Source organism: Pleurodeles waltl, unplaced genomic scaffold (assembly GCF_031143425.1).
Source record: "Pleurodeles waltl isolate 20211129_DDA unplaced genomic scaffold, aPleWal1.hap1.20221129 scaffold_107, whole genome shotgun sequence".
Classification (NCBI taxonomy): domain Eukaryota; kingdom Metazoa; phylum Chordata; class Amphibia; order Caudata; family Salamandridae; genus Pleurodeles; species Pleurodeles waltl.
Window position 1 is genome coordinate 1,244,331 of NW_027149815.1, and position 22,696 is coordinate 1,267,026.

Consider the following 22,696-nt stretch of genomic DNA (forward strand, 5'->3'; position numbering starts at 1 on the left):
ATGACATCTCACTTCCTTACTCATGATGCCAGCCTAGCTATCTGTCAAAAGGCAAGATTAGCATGGCGAAAAGCTGGAGATGCCGGGGATTGAACCCGGGGCCTCATACATGCTAAGCATGCGCTCTACCACTGAGCTACATCCCCACATCCTGTAGAGGGAGACCTTGCTCCACGCATGGAAACCTGGAATTCTATTGAATGTACATTCACCACATATGACACTGGAATGGGAAGCGTCAGGTGTGGAATTCCATATGATTTACAGCTGGATTTTCTAGCACCGTTTTTTATGGAATAAGGTTGACTCTAGAATGAATAATTCCCCACACACAACAGCTAGATGCAATCGAAAAAAGCCAGAGTATTCAAGGCAACTGGTTCAGGATACATCAAAGAAGGATATGGTTGAGTGCTGTTTCCACATCTTGTGAGATGACTTAAGGTACCCCTGCTCTTTTTGCAGGACACACAGCTATGTTACATTAGCATGTAAAGTGTTGAGATCTAGATGCATCTACGGCTAGGGGCGGCATGTTAATTCTGGGTTTTAGTCCATTTCATTCTCAGTTATGTGGAGGAAAAAATGGCACGATCTTTCTTAGAGAGGTGAATGGTATGCCCTGATTTCTTTTGCATGGCTAAATGTATGGGGTGTGGGTTTAAGCACTGGGAAAGAGCAGTCTTCTGACCATTATAACTGCAGACGATTTTAATCCAGGGAGGCAACCGAAGTGTATTGATATTCCAACATGAGAACAGCATTTTTGCTACCTTCCCTCTTCATGGTGTGTAGACGCATTTGTTAGCGGTTTCAAGCAGCCTTCTTAGCGCAGTAGGCAGCGCGTCAGTCTCATAATCTGAAGGTCCTGAGTTCGATCCTCAGAGAGGGCATTGCAGTGTTTCTTTTGTCAAGAGAAACATCTCAGATTTTCTCCAAATCTGTAAACTATTCCTCCACATTGCATCTTGCTCAGTTTTAAGGAGTTGGTGTCTTTGTAGATTCCCTCTTTCATATCCATGGCCACTCATTGTAGGTGAGTTTTAGCTGGTTCGGCTGCCGAAACATCTACCTTGGTACAATGAAACTGGAAGTCTTCCAAGTGCCTTCATATATTTAGTCAAGGCTTTGGAATGAATTCTGATCTGCAGGTCCTTGTTTATTTCTCTTCCAACATCCCTCAGAAATGACTATGTGGTCAATTTCATTGGAAAGCAGAAGAAGTCTACCCTTCTGTCCTAGCATTTATTTGGAGCTAGGGAAATGTTTCTCAATCAGAGGGGCACATAATGTTTTAACAAGAGAGAAAGCAGCTATGGAAAACAAAAAAGGGGAAACTCCTCCGAGCCGGATTTGAACCAGCGACCTAAGGATTTCTGTTTCTCCACTACAGTCCTCCGCTCTCCCAACTGAGCTATCGGAGGATTAGGCAGTACAGCTTTCCATGCTGCATTCATCTTTCTTTCAATAATGGTTGCGGCGGGAGTGGGGTGGGAGTACTGCAGTCTAATCTTGAAAATCATGAATATGACCTGCAGCTTGCTCTACAAATTGCCACTTCCTAGAGTGCATTCTCAGCTACATCTTATCACCATAAAGGGGGACTGCTTACCTACCTGAATGTGCTGTGCTGGCGTGAAGGAAAGCAGGGGACCTAGAATTAGAAATCCTACAGAAAGGAGTTTTCCTGAAAGGGCATGGGGCCGAGGAATCCACAGCCCTTTGGAAGCATTTCTGGCAAAAGGATGACAGCATGGGAACATGAAGGAAAGGACAGAAAGTTAGGAGAGTCATTACTCCGTACGGAGCATGAAGAACATGCATTTTTAATGCTTCTGTGAAAGGAACTGGAAAAGCAAAACCAGTAGATTAATGGACCATTCAGAAGGGATTAGGATGAAGAAAACATTCTGTTTTTCTTAAACCTTCTGGTAAGAGTCTCTGGTTTAGAGGAAGAATTCAAATAAATGACCAAGACAGCTGTGCCCGTTTTCTATACTAAGAATGCCAAGATAAATCACCACTTTGGTTTCTTATGGAAGCAAGATTATTTTTTTCTATAAACACGGGAAATGAGATAGCCCCATTTCAAAAGGTTTTGCAAGGCGAAGAAAGTGGGGTTCTGGCACCAGCTGCATGACATCTCACTTCCTTACTCATGATGCCAGCCTAGCTATCTGTCAAAAGGCAAGATTAGCATGGCGAAAAGCTGGAGATGCCGGGGATTGAACCCGGGGCCTCATACATGCTAAGCATGCGCTCTACCACTGAGCTACATCCCCACATCCTGTAGAGGGAGACCTTGCTCCACGCATGGAAACCTGGAATTCTATTGAATGTACATTCACCACATATGACACTGGAATGGGAAGCGTCAGGTGTGGAATTCCATATGATTTACAGCTGGATTTTCTAGCACCGTTTTTTATGGAATAAGGTTGACTCTAGAATGAATAATTCCCCACACACAACAGCTAGATGCAATCGAAAAAAGCCAGAGTATTCAAGGCAACTGGTTCAGGATACATCAAAGAAGGATATGGTTGAGTGCTGTTTCCACATCTTGTGAGATGACTTAAGGTACCCCTGCTCTTTTTGCAGGACACACAGCTATGTTACATTAGCATGTAAAGTGTTGAGATCTAGATGCATCTACGGCTAGGGGCGGCATGTTAATTCTGGGTTTTAGTCCATTTCATTCTCAGTTATGTGGAGGAAAAAATGGCACGATCTTTCTTAGAGAGGTGAATGGTATGCCCTGATTTCTTTTGCATGGCTAAATGTATGGGGTGTGGGTTTAAGCACTGGGAAAGAGCAGTCTTCTGACCATTATAACTGCAGACGATTTTAATCCAGCGAGGCAACCGAAGTGTATTGATATTCCAACATGAGAACAGCATTTTTGCTACCTTCCCTCTTCATGGTGTGTAGACGCATTTGTTAGCGGTTTCAAGCAGCCTTCTTTGCGCAGTAGGCAGCGCGTCAGTCTCATAATCTGAAGGTCCTGAGTTCGATCCTCAGAGAGGGCATTGCAGTGTTTCTTTTGTCAAGAGAAACATCTCAGATTTTCTCCAAATCTGTAAACTATTCCTCCACATTGCATCTTGCTCAGTTTTAAGGAGTTGGTGTCTTTGTAGATTCCCTCTTTCATATCCATGGCCACTCATTGTAGGTGAGTTTTAGCTGGTTCGGCTGCCGAAACATCTACCTTGGTACAATGAAACTGGAAGTCTTCCAAGTGCCTTCATATATTTAGTCAAGGCTTTGGAATGAATTCTGATCTGCAGGTCCTTGTTTATTTCTCTTCCAACATCCCTCAGAAATGACTATGTGGTCAATTTCATTGGAAAGCAGAAGAAGTCTACCCTTCTGTCCTAGCATTTATTTGGAGCTAGGGAAATGTTTCTCAATCAGAGGGGCACATAATGTTTTAACAAGAGAGAAAGCAGCTATGGAAAACAAAAAAGGGGAAACTCCTCCGAGCCGGATTTGAACCAGCGACCTAAGGATTTCTGTTTCTCCACTACAGTCCTCCGCTCTCCCAACTGAGCTATCGGAGGATTAGGCAGTACAGCTTTCCATGCTGCATTCATCTTTCTTTCAATAATGGTTGCGGCGGGAGTGGGGTGGGAGTACTGCAGTCTAATCTTGAAAATCATGAATATGACCTGCAGCTTGCTCTACAAATTGCCACTTCCTAGAGTGCATTCTCAGCTACATCTTATCACCATAAAGGGGGACTGCTTACCTACCTGAATGTGCTGTGCTGGCGTGAAGGAAAGCAGGGGACCTAGAATTAGAAATCCTACAGAAAGGAGTTTTCCTGAAAGGGCATGGGGCCGAGGAATCCACAGCCCTTTGGAAGCATTTCTGGCAAAAGGATGACAGCATGGGAACATGAAGGAAAGGACAGAAAGTTAGGAGAGTCATTACTCCGTACGGAGCATGAAGAACATGCATTTTTAATGCTTCTGTGAAAGGAACTGGAAAAGCAAAACCAGTAGATTAATGGACCATTCAGAAGGGATTAGGATGAAGAAAACATTCTGTTTTTCTTAAACCTTCTGGTAAGAGTCTCTGGTTTAGAGGAAGAATTCAAATAAATGACCAAGACAGCTGTGCCCGTTTTCTATACTAAGAATGCCAAGATAAATCACCACTTTGGTTTCTTATGGAAGCAAGATTATTTTTTTCTATAAACACGGGAAATGAGATAGCCCCATTTCAAAAGGTTTTGCAAGGCGAAGAAAGTGGGGTTCTGGCACCAGCTGCATGACATCTCACTTCCTTACTCATGATGCCAGCCTAGCTATCTGTCAAAAGGCAAGATTAGCATGGCGAAAAGCTGGAGATGCCGGGGATTGAACCCGGGGCCTCATACATGCTAAGCATGCGCTCTACCACTGAGCTACATCCCCACATCCTGTAGAGGGAGACCTTGCTCCACGCATGGAAACCTGGAATTCTATTGAATGTACATTCACCACATATGACACTGGAATGGGAAGCGTCAGGTGTGGAATTCCATATGATTTACAGCTGGATTTTCTAGCACCGTTTTTTATGGAATAAGGTTGACTCTAGAATGAATAATTCCCCACACACAACAGCTAGATGCAATCGAAAAAAGCCAGAGTATTCAAGGCAACTGGTTCAGGATACATCAAAGAAGGATATGGTTGAGTGCTGTTTCCACATCTTGTGAGATGACTTAAGGTACCCCTGCTCTTTTTGCAGGACACACAGCTATGTTACATTAGCATGTAAAGTGTTGAGATCTAGATGCATCTACGGCTAGGGGCGGCATGTTAATTCTGGGTTTTAGTCCATTTCATTCTCAGTTATGTGGAGGAAAAAATGGCACGATCTTTCTTAGAGAGGTGAATGGTATGCCCTGATTTCTTTTGCATGGCTAAATGTATGGGGTGTGGGTTTAAGCACTGGGAAAGAGCAGTCTTCTGACCATTATAACTGCAGACGATTTTAATCCAGCGAGGCAACCGAAGTGTATTGATATTCCAACATGAGAACAGCATTTTTGCTACCTTCCCTCTTCATGGTGTGTAGACGCATTTGTTAGCGGTTTCAAGCAGCCTTCTTAGCGCAGTAGGCAGCGCGTCAGTCTCATAATCTGAAGGTCCTGAGTTCGATCCTCAGAGAGGGCATTGCAGTGTTTCTTTTGTCAAGAGAAACATCTCAGATTTTCTCCAAATCTGTAAACTATTCCTCCACATTGCATCTTGCTCAGTTTTAAGGAGTTGGTGTCTTTGTAGATTCCCTCTTTCATATCCATGGCCACTCATTGTAGGTGAGTTTTAGCTGGTTCGGCTGCCGAAACATCTACCTTGGTACAATGAAACTGGAAGTCTTCCAAGTGCCTTCATATATTTAGTCAAGGCTTTGGAATGAATTCTGATCTGCAGGTCCTTGTTTATTTCTCTTCCAACATCCCTCAGAAATGACTATGTGGTCAATTTCATTGGAAAGCAGAAGAAGTCTACCCTTCTGTCCTAGCATTTATTTGGAGCTAGGGAAATGTTTCTCAATCAGAGGGGCACATAATGTTTTAACAAGAGAGAAAGCAGCTATGGAAAACAAAAAAGGGGAAACTCCTCCGAGCCGGATTTGAACCAGCGACCTAAGGATTTCTGTTTCTCCACTACAGTCCTCCGCTCTCCCAACTGAGCTATCGGAGGATTAGGCAGTACAGCTTTCCATGCTGCATTCATCTTTCTTTCAATAATGGTTGCGGCGGGAGTGGGGTGGGAGTACTGCAGTCTAATCTTGAAAATCATGAATATGACCTGCAGCTTGCTCTACAAATTGCCACTTCCTAGAGTGCATTCTCAGCTACATCTTATCACCATAAAGGGGGACTGCTTACCTACCTGAATGTGCTGTGCTGGCGTGAAGGAAAGCAGGGGACCTAGAATTAGAAATCCTACAGAAAGGAGTTTTCCTGAAAGGGCATGGGGCCGAGGAATCCACAGCCCTTTGGAAGCATTTCTGGCAAAAGGATGACAGCATGGGAACATGAAGGAAAGGACAGAAAGTTAGGAGAGTCATTACTCCGTACGGAGCATGAAGAACATGCATTTTGAATGCTTCTGTGAAAGGAACTGGAAAAGCAAAACCAGTAGATTAATGGACCATTCAGAAGGGATTAGGATGAAGAAAACATTCTGTTTTTCTTAAACCTTCTGGTAAGAGTCTCTGGTTTAGAGGAAGAATTCAAATAAATGACCAAGACAGCTGTGCCCGTTTTCTATACTAAGAATGCCAAGATAAATCACCACTTTGGTTTCTTATGGAAGCAAGATTATTTTTTTCTATAAACACGGGAAATGAGATAGCCCCATTTCAAAAGGTTTTGCAAGGCGAAGAAAGTGGGGTTCTGGCACCAGCTGCATGACATCTCACTTCCTTACTCATGATGCCAGCCTAGCTATCTGTCAAAAGGCAAGATTAGCATGGCGAAAAGCTGGAGATGCCGGGGATTGAACCCGGGGCCTCATACATGCTAAGCATGCGCTCTACCACTGAGCTACATCCCCACATCCTGTAGAGGGAGACCTTGCTCCACGCATGGAAACCTGGAATTCTATTGAATGTACATTCACCACATATGACACTGGAATGGGAAGCGTCAGGTGTGGAATTCCATATGATTTACAGCTGGATTTTCTAGCACCGTTTTTTATGGAATAAGGTTGACTCTAGAATGAATAATTCCCCACACACAACAGCTAGATGCAATCGAAAAAAGCCAGAGTATTCAAGGCAACTGGTTCAGGATACATCAAAGAAGGATATGGTTGAGTGCTGTTTCCACATCTTGTGAGATGACTTAAGGTACCCCTGCTCTTTTTGCAGGACACACAGCTATGTTACATTAGCATGTAAAGTGTTGAGATCTAGATGCATCTACGGCTAGGGGCGGCATGTTAATTCTGGGTTTTAGTCCATTTCATTCTCAGTTATGTGGAGGAAAAAATGGCACGATCTTTCTTAGAGAGGTGAATGGTATGCCCTGATTTCTTTTGCATGGCTAAATGTATGGGGTGTGGGTTTAAGCACTGGGAAAGAGCAGTCTTCTGACCATTATAACTGCAGACGATTTTAATCCAGCGAGGCAACCGAAGTGTATTGATATTCCAACATGAGAACAGCATTTTTGCTACCTTCCCTCTTCATGGTGTGTAGACGCATTTGTTAGCGGTTTCAAGCTGCCTTCTTAGCGCAGTAGGCAGCGCGTCAGTCTCATAATCTGAAGGTCCTGAGTTCGATCCTCAGAGAGGGCATTGCAGTGTTTCTTTTGTCAAGAGAAACATCTCAGATTTTCTCCAAATCTGTAAACTATTCCTCCACATTGCATCTTGCTCAGTTTTAAGGAGTTGGTGTCTTTGTAGATTCCCTCTTTCATATCCATGGCCACTCATTGTAGGTGAGTTTTAGCTGGTTCGGCTGCCGAAACATCTACCTTGGTACAATGAAACTGGAAGTCTTCCAAGTGCCTTCATATATTTAGTCAAGGCTTTGGAATGAATTCTGATCTGCAGGTCCTTGTTTATTTCTCTTCCAACATCCCTCAGAAATGACTATGTGGTCAATTTCATTGGAAAGCAGAAGAAGTCTACCCTTCTGTCCTAGCATTTATTTGGAGCTAGGGAAATGTTTCTCAATCAGAGGGGCACATAATGTTTTAACAAGAGAGAAAGCAGCTATGGAAAACAAAAAAGGGGAAACTCCTCCGAGCCGGATTTGAACCAGCGACCTAAGGATTTCTGTTTCTCCACTACAGTCCTCCGCTCTCCCAACTGAGCTATCGGAGGATTAGGCAGTACAGCTTTCCATGCTGCATTCATCTTTCTTTCAATAATGGTTGCGGCGGGAGTGGGGTGGGAGTACTGCAGTCTAATCTTGAAAATCATGAATATGACCTGCAGCTTGCTCTACAAATTGCCACTTCCTAGAGTGCATTCTCAGCTACATCTTATCACCATAAAGGGGGACTGCTTACCTACCTGAATGTGCTGTGCTGGCGTGAAGGAAAGCAGGGGACCTAGAATTAGAAATCCTACAGAAAGGAGTTTTCCTGAAAGGGCATGGGGCCGAGGAATCCACAGCCCTTTGGAAGCATTTCTGGCAAAAGGATGACAGCATGGGAACATGAAGGAAAGGACAGAAAGTTAGGAGAGTCATTACTCCGTACGGAGCATGAAGAACATGCATTTTTAATGCTTCTGTGAAAGGAACTGGAAAAGCAAAACCAGTAGATTAATGGACCATTCAGAAGGGATTAGGATGAAGAAAACATTCTGTTTTTCTTAAACCTTCTGGTAAGAGTCTCTGGTTTAGAGGAAGAATTCAAATAAATGACCAAGACAGCTGTGCCCGTTTTCTATACTAAGAATGCCAAGATAAATCACCACTTTGGTTTCTTATGGAAGCAAGATTATTTTTTTCTATAAACACGGGAAATGAGATAGCCCCATTTCAAAAGGTTTTGCAAGGCGAAGAAAGTGGGGTTCTGGCACCAGCTGCATGACATCTCACTTCCTTACTCATGATGCCAGCCTAGCTATCTGTCAAAAGGCAAGATTAGCATGGCGAAAAGCTGGAGATGCCGGGGATTGAACCCGGGGCCTCATACATGCTAAGCATGCGCTCTACCACTGAGCTACATCCCCACATCCTGTAGAGGGAGACCTTGCTCCACGCATGGAAACCTGGAATTCTATTGAATGTACATTCACCACATATGACACTGGAATGGGAAGCGTCAGGTGTGGAATTCCATATGATTTACAGCTGGATTTTCTAGCACCGTTTTTTATGGAATAAGGTTGACTCTAGAATGAATAATTCCCCACACACAACAGCTAGATGCAATCGAAAAAAGCCAGAGTATTCAAGGCAACTGGTTCAGGATACATCAAAGAAGGATATGGTTGAGTGCTGTTTCCACATCTTGTGAGATGACTTAAGGTACCCCTGCTCTTTTTGCAGGACACACAGCTATGTTACATTAGCATGTAAAGTGTTGAGATCTAGATGCATCTACGGCTAGGGGCGGCATGTTAATTCTGGGTTTTAGTCCATTTCATTCTCAGTTATGTGGAGGAAAAAATGGCACGATCTTTCTTAGAGAGGTGAATGGTATGCCCTGATTTCTTTTGCATGGCTAAATGTATGGGGTGTGGGTTTAAGCACTGGGAAAGAGCAGTCTTCTGACCATTATAACTGCAGACGATTTTAATCCAGCGAGGCAACCGAAGTGTATTGATATTCCAACATGAGAACAGCATTTTTGCTACCTTCCCTCTTCATGGTGTGTAGACGCATTTGTTAGCGGTTTCAAGCAGCCTTCTTAGCGCAGTAGGCAGCGCGTCAGTCTCATAATCTGAAGGTCCTGAGTTCGATCCTCAGAGAGGGCATTGCAGTGTTTCTTTTGTCAAGAGAAACATCTCAGATTTTCTCCAAATCTGTAAACTATTCCTCCACATTGCATCTTGCTCAGTTTTAAGGAGTTGGTGTCTTTGTAGATTCCCTCTTTCATATCCATGGCCACTCATTGTAGGTGAGTTTTAGCTGGTTCGGCTGCCGAAACATCTACCTTGGTACAATGAAACTGGAAGTCTTCCAAGTGCCTTCATATATTTAGTCAAGGCTTTGGAATGAATTCTGATCTGCAGGTCCTTGTTTATTTCTCTTCCAACATCCCTCAGAAATGACTATGTGGTCAATTTCATTGGAAAGCAGAAGAAGTCTACCCTTCTGTCCTAGCATTTATTTGGAGCTAGGGAAATGTTTCTCAATCAGAGGGGCACATAATGTTTTAACAAGAGAGAAAGCAGCTATGGAAAACAAAAAAGGGGAAACTCCTCCGAGCCGGATTTGAACCAGCGACCTAAGGATTTCTGTTTCTCCACTACAGTCCTCCGCTCTCCCAACTGAGCTATCGGAGGATTAGGCAGTACAGCTTTCCATGCTGCATTCATCTTTCTTTCAATAATGGTTGCGGCGGGAGTGGGGTGGGAGTACTGCAGTCTAATCTTGAAAATCATGAATATGACCTGCAGCTTGCTCTACAAATTGCCACTTCCTAGAGTGCATTCTCAGCTACATCTTATCACCATAAAGGGGGACTGCTTACCTACCTGAATGTGCTGTGCTGGCGTGAAGGAAAGCAGGGGACCTAGAATTAGAAATCCTACAGAAAGGAGTTTTCCTGAAAGGGCATGGGGCCGAGGAATCCACAGCCCTTTGGAAGCATTTCTGGCAAAAGGATGACAGCATGGGAACATGAAGGAAAGGACAGAAAGTTAGGAGAGTCATTACTCCGTACGGAGCATGAAGAACATGCATTTTGAATGCTTCTGTGAAAGGAACTGGAAAAGCAAAACCAGTAGATTAATGGACCATTCAGAAGGGATTAGGATGAAGAAAACATTCTGTTTTTCTTAAACCTTCTGGTAAGAGTCTCTGGTTTAGAGGAAGAATTCAAATAAATGACCAAGACAGCTGTGCCCGTTTTCTATACTAAGAATGCCAAGATAAATCACCACTTTGGTTTCTTATGGAAGCAAGATTATTTTTTTCTATAAACACGGGAAATGAGATAGCCCCATTTCAAAAGGTTTTGCAAGGCGAAGAAAGTGGGGTTCTGGCACCAGCTGCATGACATCTCACTTCCTTACTCATGATGCCAGCCTAGCTATCTGTCAAAAGGCAAGATTAGCATGGCGAAAAGCTGGAGATGCCGGGGATTGAACCCGGGGCCTCATACATGCTAAGCATGCGCTCTACCACTGAGCTACATCCCCACATCCTGTAGAGGGAGACCTTGCTCCACGCATGGAAACCTGGAATTCTATTGAATGTACATTCACCACATATGACACTGGAATGGGAAGCGTCAGGTGTGGAATTCCATATGATTTACAGCTGGATTTTCTAGCACCGTTTTTTATGGAATAAGGTTGACTCTAGAATGAATAATTCCCCACACACAACAGCTAGATGCAATCGAAAAAAGCCAGAGTATTCAAGGCAACTGGTTCAGGATACATCAAAGAAGGATATGGTTGAGTGCTGTTTCCACATCTTGTGAGATGACTTAAGGTACCCCTGCTCTTTTTGCAGGACACACAGCTATGTTACATTAGCATGTAAAGTGTTGAGATCTAGATGCATCTACGGCTAGGGGCGGCATGTTAATTCTGGGTTTTAGTCCATTTCATTCTCAGTTATGTGGAGGAAAAAATGGCACGATCTTTCTTAGAGAGGTGAATGGTATGCCCTGATTTCTTTTGCATGGCTAAATGTATGGGGTGTGGGTTTAAGCACTGGGAAAGAGCAGTCTTCTGACCATTATAACTGCAGACGATTTTAATCCAGCGAGGCAACCGAAGTGTATTGATATTCCAACATGAGAACAGCATTTTTGCTACCTTCCCTCTTCATGGTGTGTAGACGCATTTGTTAGCGGTTTCAAGCAGCCTTCTTAGCGCAGTAGGCAGCGCGTCAGTCTCATAATCTGAAGGTCCTGAGTTCGATCCTCAGAGAGGGCATTGCAGTGTTTCTTTTGTCAAGAGAAACATCTCAGATTTTCTCCAAATCTGTAAACTATTCCTCCACATTGCATCTTGCTCAGTTTTAAGGAGTTGGTGTCTTTGTAGATTCCCTCTTTCATATCCATGGCCACTCATTGTAGGTGAGTTTTAGCTGGTTCGGCTGCCGAAACATCTACCTTGGTACAATGAAACTGGAAGTCTTCCAAGTGCCTTCATATATTTAGTCAAGGCTTTGGAATGAATTCTGATCTGCAGGTCCTTGTTTATTTCTCTTCCAACATCCCTCAGAAATGACTATGTGGTCAATTTCATTGGAAAGCAGAAGAAGTCTACCCTTCTGTCCTAGCATTTATTTGGAGCTAGGGAAATGTTTCTCAATCAGAGGGGCACATAATGTTTTAACAAGAGAGAAAGCAGCTATGGAAAACAAAAAAGGGGAAACTCCTCCGAGCCGGATTTGAACCAGCGACCTAAGGATTTCTGTTTCTCCACTACAGTCCTCCGCTCTCCCAACTGAGCTATCGGAGGATTAGGCAGTACAGCTTTCCATGCTGCATTCATCTTTCTTTCAATAATGGTTGCGGCGGGAGTGGGGTGGGAGTACTGCAGTCTAATCTTGAAAATCATGAATATGACCTGCAGCTTGCTCTACAAATTGCCACTTCCTAGAGTGCATTCTCAGCTACATCTTATCACCATAAAGGGGGACTGCTTACCTACCTGAATGTGCTGTGCTGGCGTGAAGGAAAGCAGGGGACCTAGAATTAGAAATCCTACAGAAAGGAGTTTTCCTGAAAGGGCATGGGGCCGAGGAATCCACAGCCCTTTGGAAGCATTTCTGGCAAAAGGATGACAGCATGGGAACATGAAGGAAAGGACAGAAAGTTAGGAGAGTCATTACTCCGTACGGAGCATGAAGAACATGCATTTTGAATGCTTCTGTGAAAGGAACTGGAAAAGCAAAACCAGTAGATTAATGGACCATTCAGAAGGGATTAGGATGAAGAAAACATTCTGTTTTTCTTAAACCTTCTGGTAAGAGTCTCTGGTTTAGAGGAAGAATTCAAATAAATGACCAAGACAGCTGTGCCCGTTTTCTATACTAAGAATGCCAAGATAAATCACCACTTTGGTTTCTTATGGAAGCAAGATTATTTTTTTCTATAAACACGGGAAATGAGATAGCCCCATTTCAAAAGGTTTTGCAAGGCGAAGAAAGTGGGGTTCTGGCACCAGCTGCATGACATCTCACTTCCTTACTCATGATGCCAGCCTAGCTATCTGTCAAAAGGCAAGATTAGCATGGCGAAAAGCTGGAGATGCCGGGGATTGAACCCGGGGCCTCATACATGCTAAGCATGCGCTCTACCACTGAGCTACATCCCCACATCCTGTAGAGGGAGACCTTGCTCCACGCATGGAAACCTGGAATTCTATTGAATGTACATTCACCACATATGACACTGGAATGGGAAGCGTCAGGTGTGGAATTCCATATGATTTACAGCTGGATTTTCTAGCACCGTTTTTTATGGAATAAGGTTGACTCTAGAATGAATAATTCCCCACACACAACAGCTAGATGCAATCGAAAAAAGCCAGAGTATTCAAGGCAACTGGTTCAGGATACATCAAAGAAGGATATGGTTGAGTGCTGTTTCCACATCTTGTGAGATGACTTAAGGTACCCCTGCTCTTTTTGCAGGACACACAGCTATGTTACATTAGCATGTACAGTGTTGAGATCTAGATGCATCTACGGCTAGGGGCGGCATGTTAATTCTGGGTTTTAGTCCATTTCATTCTCAGTTATGTGGAGGAAAAAATGGCACGATCTTTCTTAGAGAGGTGAATGGTATGCCCTGATTTCTTTTGCATGGCTAAATGTATGGGGTGTGGGTTTAAGCACTGGGAAAGAGCAGTCTTCTGACCATTATAACTGCAGACGATTTTAATCCAGGGAGGCAACCGAAGTGTATTGATATTCCAACATGAGAACAGCATTTTTGCTACCTTCCCTCTTCATGGTGTGTAGACGCATTTGTTAGCGGTTTCAAGCAGCCTTCTTAGCGCAGTAGGCAGCGCGTCAGTCTCATAATCTGAAGGTCCTGAGTTCGATCCTCAGAGAGGGCATTGCAGTGTTTCTTTTGTCAAGAGAAACATCTCAGATTTTCTCCAAATCTGTAAACTATTCCTCCACATTGCATCTTGCTCAGTTTTAAGGAGTTGGTGTCTTTGTAGATTCCCTCTTTCATATCCATGGCCACTCATTGTAGGTGAGTTTTAGCTGGTTCGGCTGCCGAAACATCTACCTTGGTACAATGAAACTGGAAGTCTTCCAAGTGCCTTCATATATTTAGTCAAGGCTTTGGAATGAATTCTGATCTGCAGGTCCTTGTTTATTTCTCTTCCAACATCCCTCAGAAATGACTATGTGGTCAATTTCATTGGAAAGCAGAAGAAGTCTACCCTTCTGTCCTAGCATTTATTTGGAGCTAGGGAAATGTTTCTCAATCAGAGGGGCACATAATGTTTTAACAAGAGAGAAAGCAGCTATGGAAAACAAAAAAGGGGAAACTCCTCCGAGCCGGATTTGAACCAGCGACCTAAGGATTTCTGTTTCTCCACTACAGTCCTCCGCTCTCCCAACTGAGCTATCGGAGGATTAGGCAGTACAGCTTTCCATGCTGCATTCATCTTTCTTTCAATAATGGTTGCGGCGGGAGTGGGGTGGGAGTACTGCAGTCTAATCTTGAAAATCATGAATATGACCTGCAGCTTGCTCTACAAATTGCCACTTCCTAGAGTGCATTCTCAGCTACATCTTATCACCATAAAGGGGGACTGCTTACCTACCTGAATGTGCTGTGCTGGCGTGAAGGAAAGCAGGGGACCTAGAATTAGAAATCCTACAGAAAGGAGTTTTCCTGAAAGGGCATGGGGCCGAGGAATCCACAGCCCTTTGGAAGCATTTCTGGCAAAAGGATGACAGCATGGGAACATGAAGGAAAGGACAGAAAGTTAGGAGAGTCATTACTCCGTACGGAGCATGAAGAACATGCATTTTTAATGCTTCTGTGAAAGGAACTGGAAAAGCAAAACCAGTAGATTAATGGACCATTCAGAAGGGATTAGGATGAAGAAAACATTCTGTTTTTCTTAAACCTTCTGGTAAGAGTCTCTGGTTTAGAGGAAGAATTCAAATAAATGACCAAGACAGCTGTGCCCGTTTTCTATACTAAGAATGCCAAGATAAATCACCACTTTGGTTTCTTATGGAAGCAAGATTATTTTTTTCTATAAACACGGGAAATGAGATAGCCCCATTTCAAAAGGTTTTGCAAGGCGAAGAAAGGGGGGTTCTGGCACCAGCTGCATGACATCTCACTTCCTTACTCATGATGCCAGCCTAGCTATCTGTCAAAAGGCAAGATTAGCATGGCGAAAAGCTGGAGATGCCGGGGATTGAACCCGGGGCCTCATACATGCTAAGCATGCGCTCTACCACTGAGCTACATCCCCACATCCTGTAGAGGGAGACCTTGCTCCACGCATGGAAACCTGGAATTCTATTGAATGTACATTCACCACATATGACACTGGAATGGGAAGCGTCAGGTGTGGAATTCCATATGATTTACAGCTGGATTTTCTAGCACCGTTTTTTATGGAATAAGGTTGACTCTAGAATGAATAATTCCCCACACACAACAGCTAGATGCAATCGAAAAAAGCCAGAGTATTCAAGGCAACTGGTTCAGGATACATCAAAGAAGGATATGGTTGAGTGCTGTTTCCACATCTTGTGAGATGACTTAAGGTACCCCTGCTCTTTTTGCAGGACACACAGCTATGTTACATTAGCATGTAAAGTGTTGAGATCTAGATGCATCTACGGCTAGGGGCGGCATGTTAATTCTGGGTTTTAGTCCATTTCATTCTCAGTTATGTGGAGGAAAAAATGGCACGATCTTTCTTAGAGAGGTGAATGGTATGCCCTGATTTCTTTTGCATGGCTAAATGTATGGGGTGTGGGTTTAAGCACTGGGAAAGAGCAGTCTTCTGACCATTATAACTGCAGACGATTTTAATCCAGCGAGGCAACCGAAGTGTATTGATATTCCAACATGAGAACAGCATTTTTGCTACCTTCCCTCTTCATGGTGTGTAGACGCATTTGTTAGCGGTTTCAAGCAGCCTTCTTAGCGCAGTAGGCAGCGCGTCAGTCTCATAATCTGAAGGTCCTGAGTTCGATCCTCAGAGAGGGCATTGCAGTGTTTCTTTTGTCAAGAGAAACATCTCAGATTTTCTCCAAATCTGTAAACTATTCCTCCACATTGCATCTTGCTCAGTTTTAAGGAGTTGGTGTCTTTGTAGATTCCCTCTTTCATATCCATGGCCACTCATTGTAGGTGAGTTTTAGCTGGTTCGGCTGCCGAAACATCTACCTTGGTACAATGAAACTGGAAGTCTTCCAAGTGCCTTCATATATTTAGTCAAGGCTTTGGAATGAATTCTGATCTGCAGGTCCTTGTTTATTTCTCTTCCAACATCCCTCAGAAATGACTATGTGGTCAATTTCATTGGAAAGCAGAAGAAGTCTACCCTTCTGTCCTAGCATTTATTTGGAGCTAGGGAAATGTTTCTCAATCAGAGGGGCACATAATGTTTTAACAAGAGAGAAAGCAGCTATGGAAAACAAAAAAGGGGAAACTCCTCCGAGCCGGATTTGAACCAGCGACCTAAGGATTTCTGTTTCTCCACTACAGTCCTCCGCTCTCCCAACTGAGCTATCGGAGGATTAGGCAGTACAGCTTTCCATGCTGCATTCATCTTTCTTTCAATAATGGTTGCGGCGGGAGTGGGGTGGGAGTACTGCAGTCTAATCTTGAAAATCATGAATATGACCTGCAGCTTGCTCTACAAATTGCCACTTCCTAGAGTGCATTCTCAGCTACATCTTATCACCATAAAGGGGGACTGCTTACCTACCTGAATGTGCTGTGCTGGCGTGAAGGAAAGCAGGGGACCTAGAATTAGAAATCCTACAGAAAGGAGTTTTCCTGAAAGGGCATGGGGCCGAGGAATCCACAGCCCTTTGGAAGCATTTCTGGCAAAAGGATGACAGCATGGGAACATGAAGGAAAGGACAGAAAGTTAGGAGAGTCATTACTCCGTACGGAGCATGAAGAACATGCATTTTGAATGCTTCTGTGAAAGGAACTGGAAAAGCAAAACCAGTAGATTAATGGACCATTCAGAAGGGATTAGGATGAAGAAAACATTCTGTTTTTCTTAAACCTTCTGGTAAGAGTCTCTGGTTTAGAGGAAGAATTCAAATAAATGACCAAGACAGCTGTGCCCGTTTTCTATACTAAGAATGCCAAGATAAATCACCACTTTGGTTTCTTATGGAAGCAAGATTATTTTTTTCTATAAACACGGGAAATGAGATAGCCCCATTTCAAAAGGTTTTGCAAGGCGAAGAAAGGGGGGTTCTGGCACCAGCTGCATGACATCTCACTTCCTTACTCATGATGCCAGCCTAGCTATCTGTCAAAAGGCAAGATTAGCATGGCGAAAAGCTGGAGATGCCGGGGATTGAACCCGGGGCCTCATACATGCTAAGCATGCGCTCTACCACTGAGCTACATCCCCACATCCTGTAGAGGGAGACCTTGCTCCACGCATGGAAACCTGGAATTCTATTGAATGTACATTCACCACATATGACACTGGAATGGGAAGCGTCAGGTGTGGAATTCCATATGATTTACAGCTGGATTTTCTAGCACCGTTTTTTATGGAATAAGGTTGACTCTAGAATGAATAATTCCCCACACACAACAGCTAGATGCAATCGAAAAAAGCCAGAGTATTCAAGGCAACTGGTTCAGGATACATCAAAGAAGGATATGGTTGAGTGCTGTTTCCACATCTTGTGAGATGACTTAAGGTACCCCTGCTCTTTTTGCAGGACACACAGCTATGTTACATTAGCATGTAAAGTGTTGAGATCTAGATGCATCTACGGCTAGGGGCGGCATGTTAATTCTGGGTTTTAGTCCATTTCATTCTCAGTTATGTGGAGGAAAAAATGGCACGATCTTTCTTAGAGAGGTGAATGGTATGCCCTGATTTCTTTTGCATGGCTAAATGTATGGGGTGTGGGTTTAAGCACTGGGAAAGAGCAGTCTTCTGACCATTATAACTGCAGACGATTTTAATCCAGCGAGGCAACCGAAGTGTATTGATATTCCAACATGAGAACAGCATTTTTGCTACCTTCCCTCTTCATGGTGTGTAGACGCATTTGTTAGCGGTTTCAAGCAGCCTTCTTAGCGCAGTAGGCAGCGCGTCAGTCTCATAATCTGAAGGTCCTGAGTTCGATCCTCAGAGAGGGCATTGCAGTGTTTCTTTTGTCAAGAGAAACATCTCAGATTTTCTCCAAATCTGTAAACTATTCCTCCACATTGCATCTTGCTCAGTTTTAAGGAGTTGGTGTCTTTGTAGATTCCCTCTTTCATATCCATGGCCACTCATTGTAGGTGAGTTTTAGCTGGTTCGGCTGCCGAAACATCTACCTTGGTACAATGAAACTGGAAGTCTTCCAAGTGCCTTCATATATTTAGTCAAGGCTTTGGAATGAATTCTGATCTGCAGGTCCTTGTTTATTTCTCTTCCAACATCCCTCAGAAATGACTATGTGGTCAATTTCATTGGAAAGCAGAAGAAGTCTACCCTTCTGTCCTAGCATTTATTTGGAGCTAGGGAAATGTTTCTCAATCAGAGGGGCACATAATGTTTTAACAAGAGAGAAAGCAGCTATGGAAAACAAAAAAGGGGAAACTCCTCCGAGCCGGATTTGAACCAGCGACCTAAGGATTTCTGTTTCTCCACTACAGTCCTCCGCTCTCCCAACTGAGCTATCGGAGGATTAGGCAGTACAGCTTTCCATGCTGCATTCATCTTTCTTTCAATAATGGTTGCGGCGGGAGTGGGGTGGGAGTACTGCAGTCTAATCTTGAAAATCATGAATATGACCTGCAGCTTGCTCTACAAATTGCCACTTCCTAGAGTGCATTCTCAGCTACATCTTATCACCATAAAGGGGGACTGCTTACCTACCTGAATGTGCTGTGCTGGCGTGAAGGAAAGCAGGGGACCTAGAATTAGAAATCCTACAGAAAGGAGTTTTCCTGAAAGGGCATGGGGCCGAGGAATCCACAGCCCTTTGGAAGCATTTCTGGCAAAAGGATGACAGCATGGGAACATGAAGGAAAGGACAGAAAGTTAGGAGAGTCATTACTCCGTACGGAGCATGAAGAACATGCATTTTGAATGCTTCTGTGAAAGGAACTGGAAAAGCAAAACCAGTAGATTAATGGACCATTCAGAAGGGATTAGGATGAAGAAAACATTCTGTTTTTCTTAAACCTTCTGGTAAGAGTCTCTGGTTTAGAGGAAGAATTCAAATAAATGACCAAGACAGCTGTGCCCGTTTTCTATACTAAGAATGCCAAGATAAATCACCACTTTGGTTTCTTATGGAAGCAAGATTATTTTTTTCTATAAACACGGGAAATGAGATAGCCCCATTTCAAAAGGTTTTGCAAGGCGAAGAAAGTGGGGTTCTGGCACCAGCTGCATGACATCTCACTTCCTTACTCATGATGCCAGCCTAGCTATCTGTCAAAAGGCAAGATTAGCATGGCGAAAAGCTGGAGATGCCGGGGATTGAACCCGGGGCCTCATACATGCTAAGCATGCGCTCTACCACTGAGCTACATCCCCACATCCTGTAGAGGGAGACCTTGCTCCACGCATGGAAACCTGGAATTCTATTGAATGTACATTCACCACATATGACACTGGAATGGGAAGCGTCAGGTGTGGAATTCCATATGATTTACAGCTGGATTTTCTAGCACCGTTTTTTATGGAATAAGGTTGACTCTAGAATGAATAATTCCCCACACACAACAGCTAGATGCAATCGAAAAAAGCCAGAGTATTCAAGGCAACTGGTTCAGGATACATCAAAGAAGGATATGGTTGAGTGCTGTTTCCACATCTTGTGAGATGACTTAAGGTACCCCTGCTCTTTTTGCAGGACACACAGCTATGTTACATTAGCATGTACAGTGTTGAGATCTAGATGCATCTACGGCTAGGGGCGGCATGTTAATTCTGGGTTTTAGTCCATTTCATTCTCAGTTATGTGGAGGAAAAAATGGCACGATCTTTCTTAGAGAGGTGAATGGTATGCCCTGATTTCTTTTGCATGGCTAAATGTATGGGGTGTGGGTTTAAGCACTGGGAAAGAGCAGTCTTCTGACCATTATAACTGCAGACGATTTTAATCCAGGGAGGCAACCGAAGTGTATTGATATTCCAACATGAGAACAGCATTTTTGCTACCTTCCCTCTTCATGGTGTGTAGACGCATTTGTTAGCGGTTTCAAGCAGCCTTCTTAGCGCAGTAGGCAGCGCGTCAGTCTCATAATCTGAAGGTCCTGAGTTCGATCCTCAGAGAGGGCATTGCAGTGTTTCTTTTGTCAAGAGAAACATCTCAGATTTTCTCCAAATCTGTAAACTATTCCTCCACATTGCATCTTGCTCAGTTTTAAGGAGTTGGTGTCTTTGTAGATTCCCTCTTTCATATCCATGGCCACTCATTGTAGGTGAGTTTTAGCTGGTTCGGCTGCCGAAACATCTACCTTGGTACAATGAAACTGGAAGTCTTCCAAGTGCCTTCATATATTTAGTCAAGGCTTTGGAATGAATTCTGATCTGCAGGTCCTTGTTTATTTCTCTTCCAACATCCCTCAGAAATGACTATGTGGTCAATTTCATTGGAAAGCAGAAGAAGTCTACCCTTCTGTCCTAGCATTTATTTGGAGCTAGGGAAATGTTTCTCAATCAGAGGGGCACATAATGTTTTAACAAGAGAGAAAGCAGCTATGGAAAACAAAAAAGGGGAAACTCCTCCGAGCCGGATTTGAACCAGCGACCTAAGGATTTCTGTTTCTCCACTACAGTCCTCCGCTCTCCCAACTGAGCTATCGGAGGATTAGGCAGTACAGCTTTCCATGCTGCATTCATCTTTCTTTCAATAATGGTTGCGGCGGGAGTGGGGTGGGAGTACTGCAGTCTAATCTTGAAAATCATGAATATGACCTGCAGCTTGCTCTACAAATTGCCACTTCCTAGAGTGCATTCTCAGCTACATCTTATCACCATAAAGGGGGACTGCTTACCTACCTGAATGTGCTGTGCTGGCGTGAAGGAAAGCAGGGGACCTAGAATTAGAAATCCTACAGAAAGGAGTTTTCCTGAAAGGGCATGGGGCCGAGGAATCCACAGCCCTTTGGAAGCATTTCTGGCAAAAGGATGACAGCATGGGAACATGAAGGAAAGGACAGAAAGTTAGGAGAGTCATTACTCCGTACGGAGCATGAAGAACATGCATTTTGAATGCTTCTGTGAAAGGAACTGGAAAAGCAAAACCAGTAGATTAATGGACCATTCAGAAGGGATTAGGATGAAGAAAACATTCTGTTTTTCTTAAACCTTCTGGTAAGAGTCTCTGGTTTAGAGGAAGAATTCAAATAAATGACCAAGACAGCTGTGCCCGTTTTCTATACTAAGAATGCCAAGATAAATCACCACTTTGGTTTCTTATGGAAGCAAGATTATTTTTTTCTATAAACACGGGAAATGAGATAGCCCCATTTCAAAAGGTTTTGCAAGGCGAAGAAAGTGGGGTTCTGGCACCAGCTGCATGACATCTCACTTCCTTACTCATGATGCCAGCCTAGCTATCTGTCAAAAGGCAAGATTAGCATGGCGAAAAGCTGGAGATGCCGGGGATTGAACCCGGGGCCTCATACATGCTAAGCATGCGCTCTACCACTGAGCTACATCCCCACATCCTGTAGAGGGAGACCTTGCTCCACGCATGGAAACCTGGAATTCTATTGAATGTACATTCACCACATATGACACTGGAATGGGAAGCGTCAGGTGTGGAATTCCATATGATTTACAGCTGGATTTTCTAGCACCGTTTTTTATGGAATAAGGTTGACTCTAGAATGAATAATTCCCCACACACAACAGCTAGATGCAATCGAAAAAAGCCAGAGTATTCAAGGCAACTGGTTCAGGATACATCAAAGAAGGATATGGTTGAGTGCTGTTTCCACATCTTGTGAGATGACTTAAGGTACCCCTGCTCTTTTTGCAGGACACACAGCTATGTTACATTAGCATGTACAGTGTTGAGATCTAGATGCATCTACGGCTAGGGGCGGCATGTTAATTCTGGGTTTTAGTCCATTTCATTCTCAGTTATGTGGAGGAAAAAATGGCACGATCTTTCTTAGAGAGGTGAATGGTATGCCCTGATTTCTTTTGCATGGCTAAATGTATGGGGTGTGGGTTTAAGCACTGGGAAAGAGCAGTCTTCTGACCATTATAACTGCAGACGATTTTAATCCAGGGAGGCAACCGAAGTGTATTGATATTCCAACATGAGAACAGCATTTTTGCTACCTTCCCTCTTCATGGTGTGTAGACGCATTTGTTAGCGGTTTCAAGCAGCCTTCTTAGCGCAGTAGGCAGCGCGTCAGTCTCATAATCTGAAGGTCCTGAGTTCGATCCTCAGAGAGGGCATTGCAGTGTTTCTTTTGTCAAGAGAAACATCTCAGATTTTCTCCAAATCTGTAAACTATTCCTCCACATTGCATCTTGCTCAGTTTTAAGGAGTTGGTGTCTTTGTAGATTCCCTCTTTCATATCCATGGCCACTCATTGTAGGTGAGTTTTAGCTGGTTCGGCTGCCGAAACATCTACCTTGGTACAATGAAACTGGAAGTCTTCCAAGTGCCTTCATATATTTAGTCAAGGCTTTGGAATGAATTCTGATCTGCAGGTCCTTGTTTATTTCTCTTCCAACATCCCTCAGAAATGACTATGTGGTCAATTTCATTGGAAAGCAGAAGAAGTCTACCCTTCTGTCCTAGCATTTATTTGGAGCTAGGGAAATGTTTCTCAATCAGAGGGGCACATAATGTTTTAACAAGAGAGAAAGCAGCTATGGAAAACAAAAAAGGGGAA

At 43.6% G+C, this 22,696-nt stretch overlaps 22 non-coding genes across 22 annotated transcripts; 11 read left to right on the forward strand and 11 right to left on the reverse strand.

Annotated features, from left to right (window-relative positions):
• Nucleotides 1-74: 74 nt before the first annotated feature.
• On the reverse strand, nt 75-146 carry TRNAA-AGC (transfer RNA alanine (anticodon AGC)). The gene has a single exon. It is a non-coding gene; the product is annotated as a tRNA-Ala (tRNA).
• Nucleotides 147-820: 674 nt separating this feature from the next.
• On the forward strand, nt 821-893 carry TRNAM-CAU (transfer RNA methionine (anticodon CAU)). The gene has a single exon. It is a non-coding gene; the product is annotated as a tRNA-Met (tRNA).
• A 1,317-nt stretch (nt 894-2,210) lies between these two features.
• TRNAA-AGC (transfer RNA alanine (anticodon AGC)) lies at nt 2,211-2,282 on the reverse strand. Its single transcript has one exon. It is a non-coding gene; the product is annotated as a tRNA-Ala (tRNA).
• Nucleotides 2,283-2,956: 674 nt separating this feature from the next.
• Nucleotides 2,957-3,029, forward strand: TRNAM-CAU (transfer RNA methionine (anticodon CAU)). The gene has a single exon. It is a non-coding gene; the product is annotated as a tRNA-Met (tRNA).
• Nucleotides 3,030-4,346: 1,317 nt separating this feature from the next.
• TRNAA-AGC (transfer RNA alanine (anticodon AGC)) lies at nt 4,347-4,418 on the reverse strand. Its single transcript has one exon. It is a non-coding gene; the product is annotated as a tRNA-Ala (tRNA).
• Nucleotides 4,419-5,092: 674 nt separating this feature from the next.
• TRNAM-CAU (transfer RNA methionine (anticodon CAU)) lies at nt 5,093-5,165 on the forward strand. Its single transcript has one exon. It is a non-coding gene; the product is annotated as a tRNA-Met (tRNA).
• A 1,317-nt stretch (nt 5,166-6,482) lies between these two features.
• On the reverse strand, nt 6,483-6,554 carry TRNAA-AGC (transfer RNA alanine (anticodon AGC)). The gene has a single exon. It is a non-coding gene; the product is annotated as a tRNA-Ala (tRNA).
• Nucleotides 6,555-7,228: 674 nt separating this feature from the next.
• On the forward strand, nt 7,229-7,301 carry TRNAM-CAU (transfer RNA methionine (anticodon CAU)). The gene has a single exon. It is a non-coding gene; the product is annotated as a tRNA-Met (tRNA).
• Nucleotides 7,302-8,618: 1,317 nt separating this feature from the next.
• Nucleotides 8,619-8,690, reverse strand: TRNAA-AGC (transfer RNA alanine (anticodon AGC)). Its single transcript has one exon. It is a non-coding gene; the product is annotated as a tRNA-Ala (tRNA).
• Nucleotides 8,691-9,364: 674 nt separating this feature from the next.
• Nucleotides 9,365-9,437, forward strand: TRNAM-CAU (transfer RNA methionine (anticodon CAU)). Its single transcript has one exon. It is a non-coding gene; the product is annotated as a tRNA-Met (tRNA).
• Nucleotides 9,438-10,754: 1,317 nt separating this feature from the next.
• TRNAA-AGC (transfer RNA alanine (anticodon AGC)) lies at nt 10,755-10,826 on the reverse strand. Its single transcript has one exon. It is a non-coding gene; the product is annotated as a tRNA-Ala (tRNA).
• A 674-nt stretch (nt 10,827-11,500) lies between these two features.
• TRNAM-CAU (transfer RNA methionine (anticodon CAU)) lies at nt 11,501-11,573 on the forward strand. Its single transcript has one exon. It is a non-coding gene; the product is annotated as a tRNA-Met (tRNA).
• A 1,317-nt stretch (nt 11,574-12,890) lies between these two features.
• TRNAA-AGC (transfer RNA alanine (anticodon AGC)) lies at nt 12,891-12,962 on the reverse strand. The gene has a single exon. It is a non-coding gene; the product is annotated as a tRNA-Ala (tRNA).
• A 674-nt stretch (nt 12,963-13,636) lies between these two features.
• Nucleotides 13,637-13,709, forward strand: TRNAM-CAU (transfer RNA methionine (anticodon CAU)). Its single transcript has one exon. It is a non-coding gene; the product is annotated as a tRNA-Met (tRNA).
• Nucleotides 13,710-15,026: 1,317 nt separating this feature from the next.
• On the reverse strand, nt 15,027-15,098 carry TRNAA-AGC (transfer RNA alanine (anticodon AGC)). The gene has a single exon. It is a non-coding gene; the product is annotated as a tRNA-Ala (tRNA).
• Nucleotides 15,099-15,772: 674 nt separating this feature from the next.
• TRNAM-CAU (transfer RNA methionine (anticodon CAU)) lies at nt 15,773-15,845 on the forward strand. Its single transcript has one exon. It is a non-coding gene; the product is annotated as a tRNA-Met (tRNA).
• Nucleotides 15,846-17,162: 1,317 nt separating this feature from the next.
• TRNAA-AGC (transfer RNA alanine (anticodon AGC)) lies at nt 17,163-17,234 on the reverse strand. Its single transcript has one exon. It is a non-coding gene; the product is annotated as a tRNA-Ala (tRNA).
• Nucleotides 17,235-17,908: 674 nt separating this feature from the next.
• Nucleotides 17,909-17,981, forward strand: TRNAM-CAU (transfer RNA methionine (anticodon CAU)). Its single transcript has one exon. It is a non-coding gene; the product is annotated as a tRNA-Met (tRNA).
• A 1,317-nt stretch (nt 17,982-19,298) lies between these two features.
• Nucleotides 19,299-19,370, reverse strand: TRNAA-AGC (transfer RNA alanine (anticodon AGC)). Its single transcript has one exon. It is a non-coding gene; the product is annotated as a tRNA-Ala (tRNA).
• A 674-nt stretch (nt 19,371-20,044) lies between these two features.
• Nucleotides 20,045-20,117, forward strand: TRNAM-CAU (transfer RNA methionine (anticodon CAU)). The gene has a single exon. It is a non-coding gene; the product is annotated as a tRNA-Met (tRNA).
• Nucleotides 20,118-21,434: 1,317 nt separating this feature from the next.
• On the reverse strand, nt 21,435-21,506 carry TRNAA-AGC (transfer RNA alanine (anticodon AGC)). Its single transcript has one exon. It is a non-coding gene; the product is annotated as a tRNA-Ala (tRNA).
• A 674-nt stretch (nt 21,507-22,180) lies between these two features.
• TRNAM-CAU (transfer RNA methionine (anticodon CAU)) lies at nt 22,181-22,253 on the forward strand. The gene has a single exon. It is a non-coding gene; the product is annotated as a tRNA-Met (tRNA).
• The last annotated feature ends 443 nt before the right edge of the window (nt 22,254-22,696 follow it).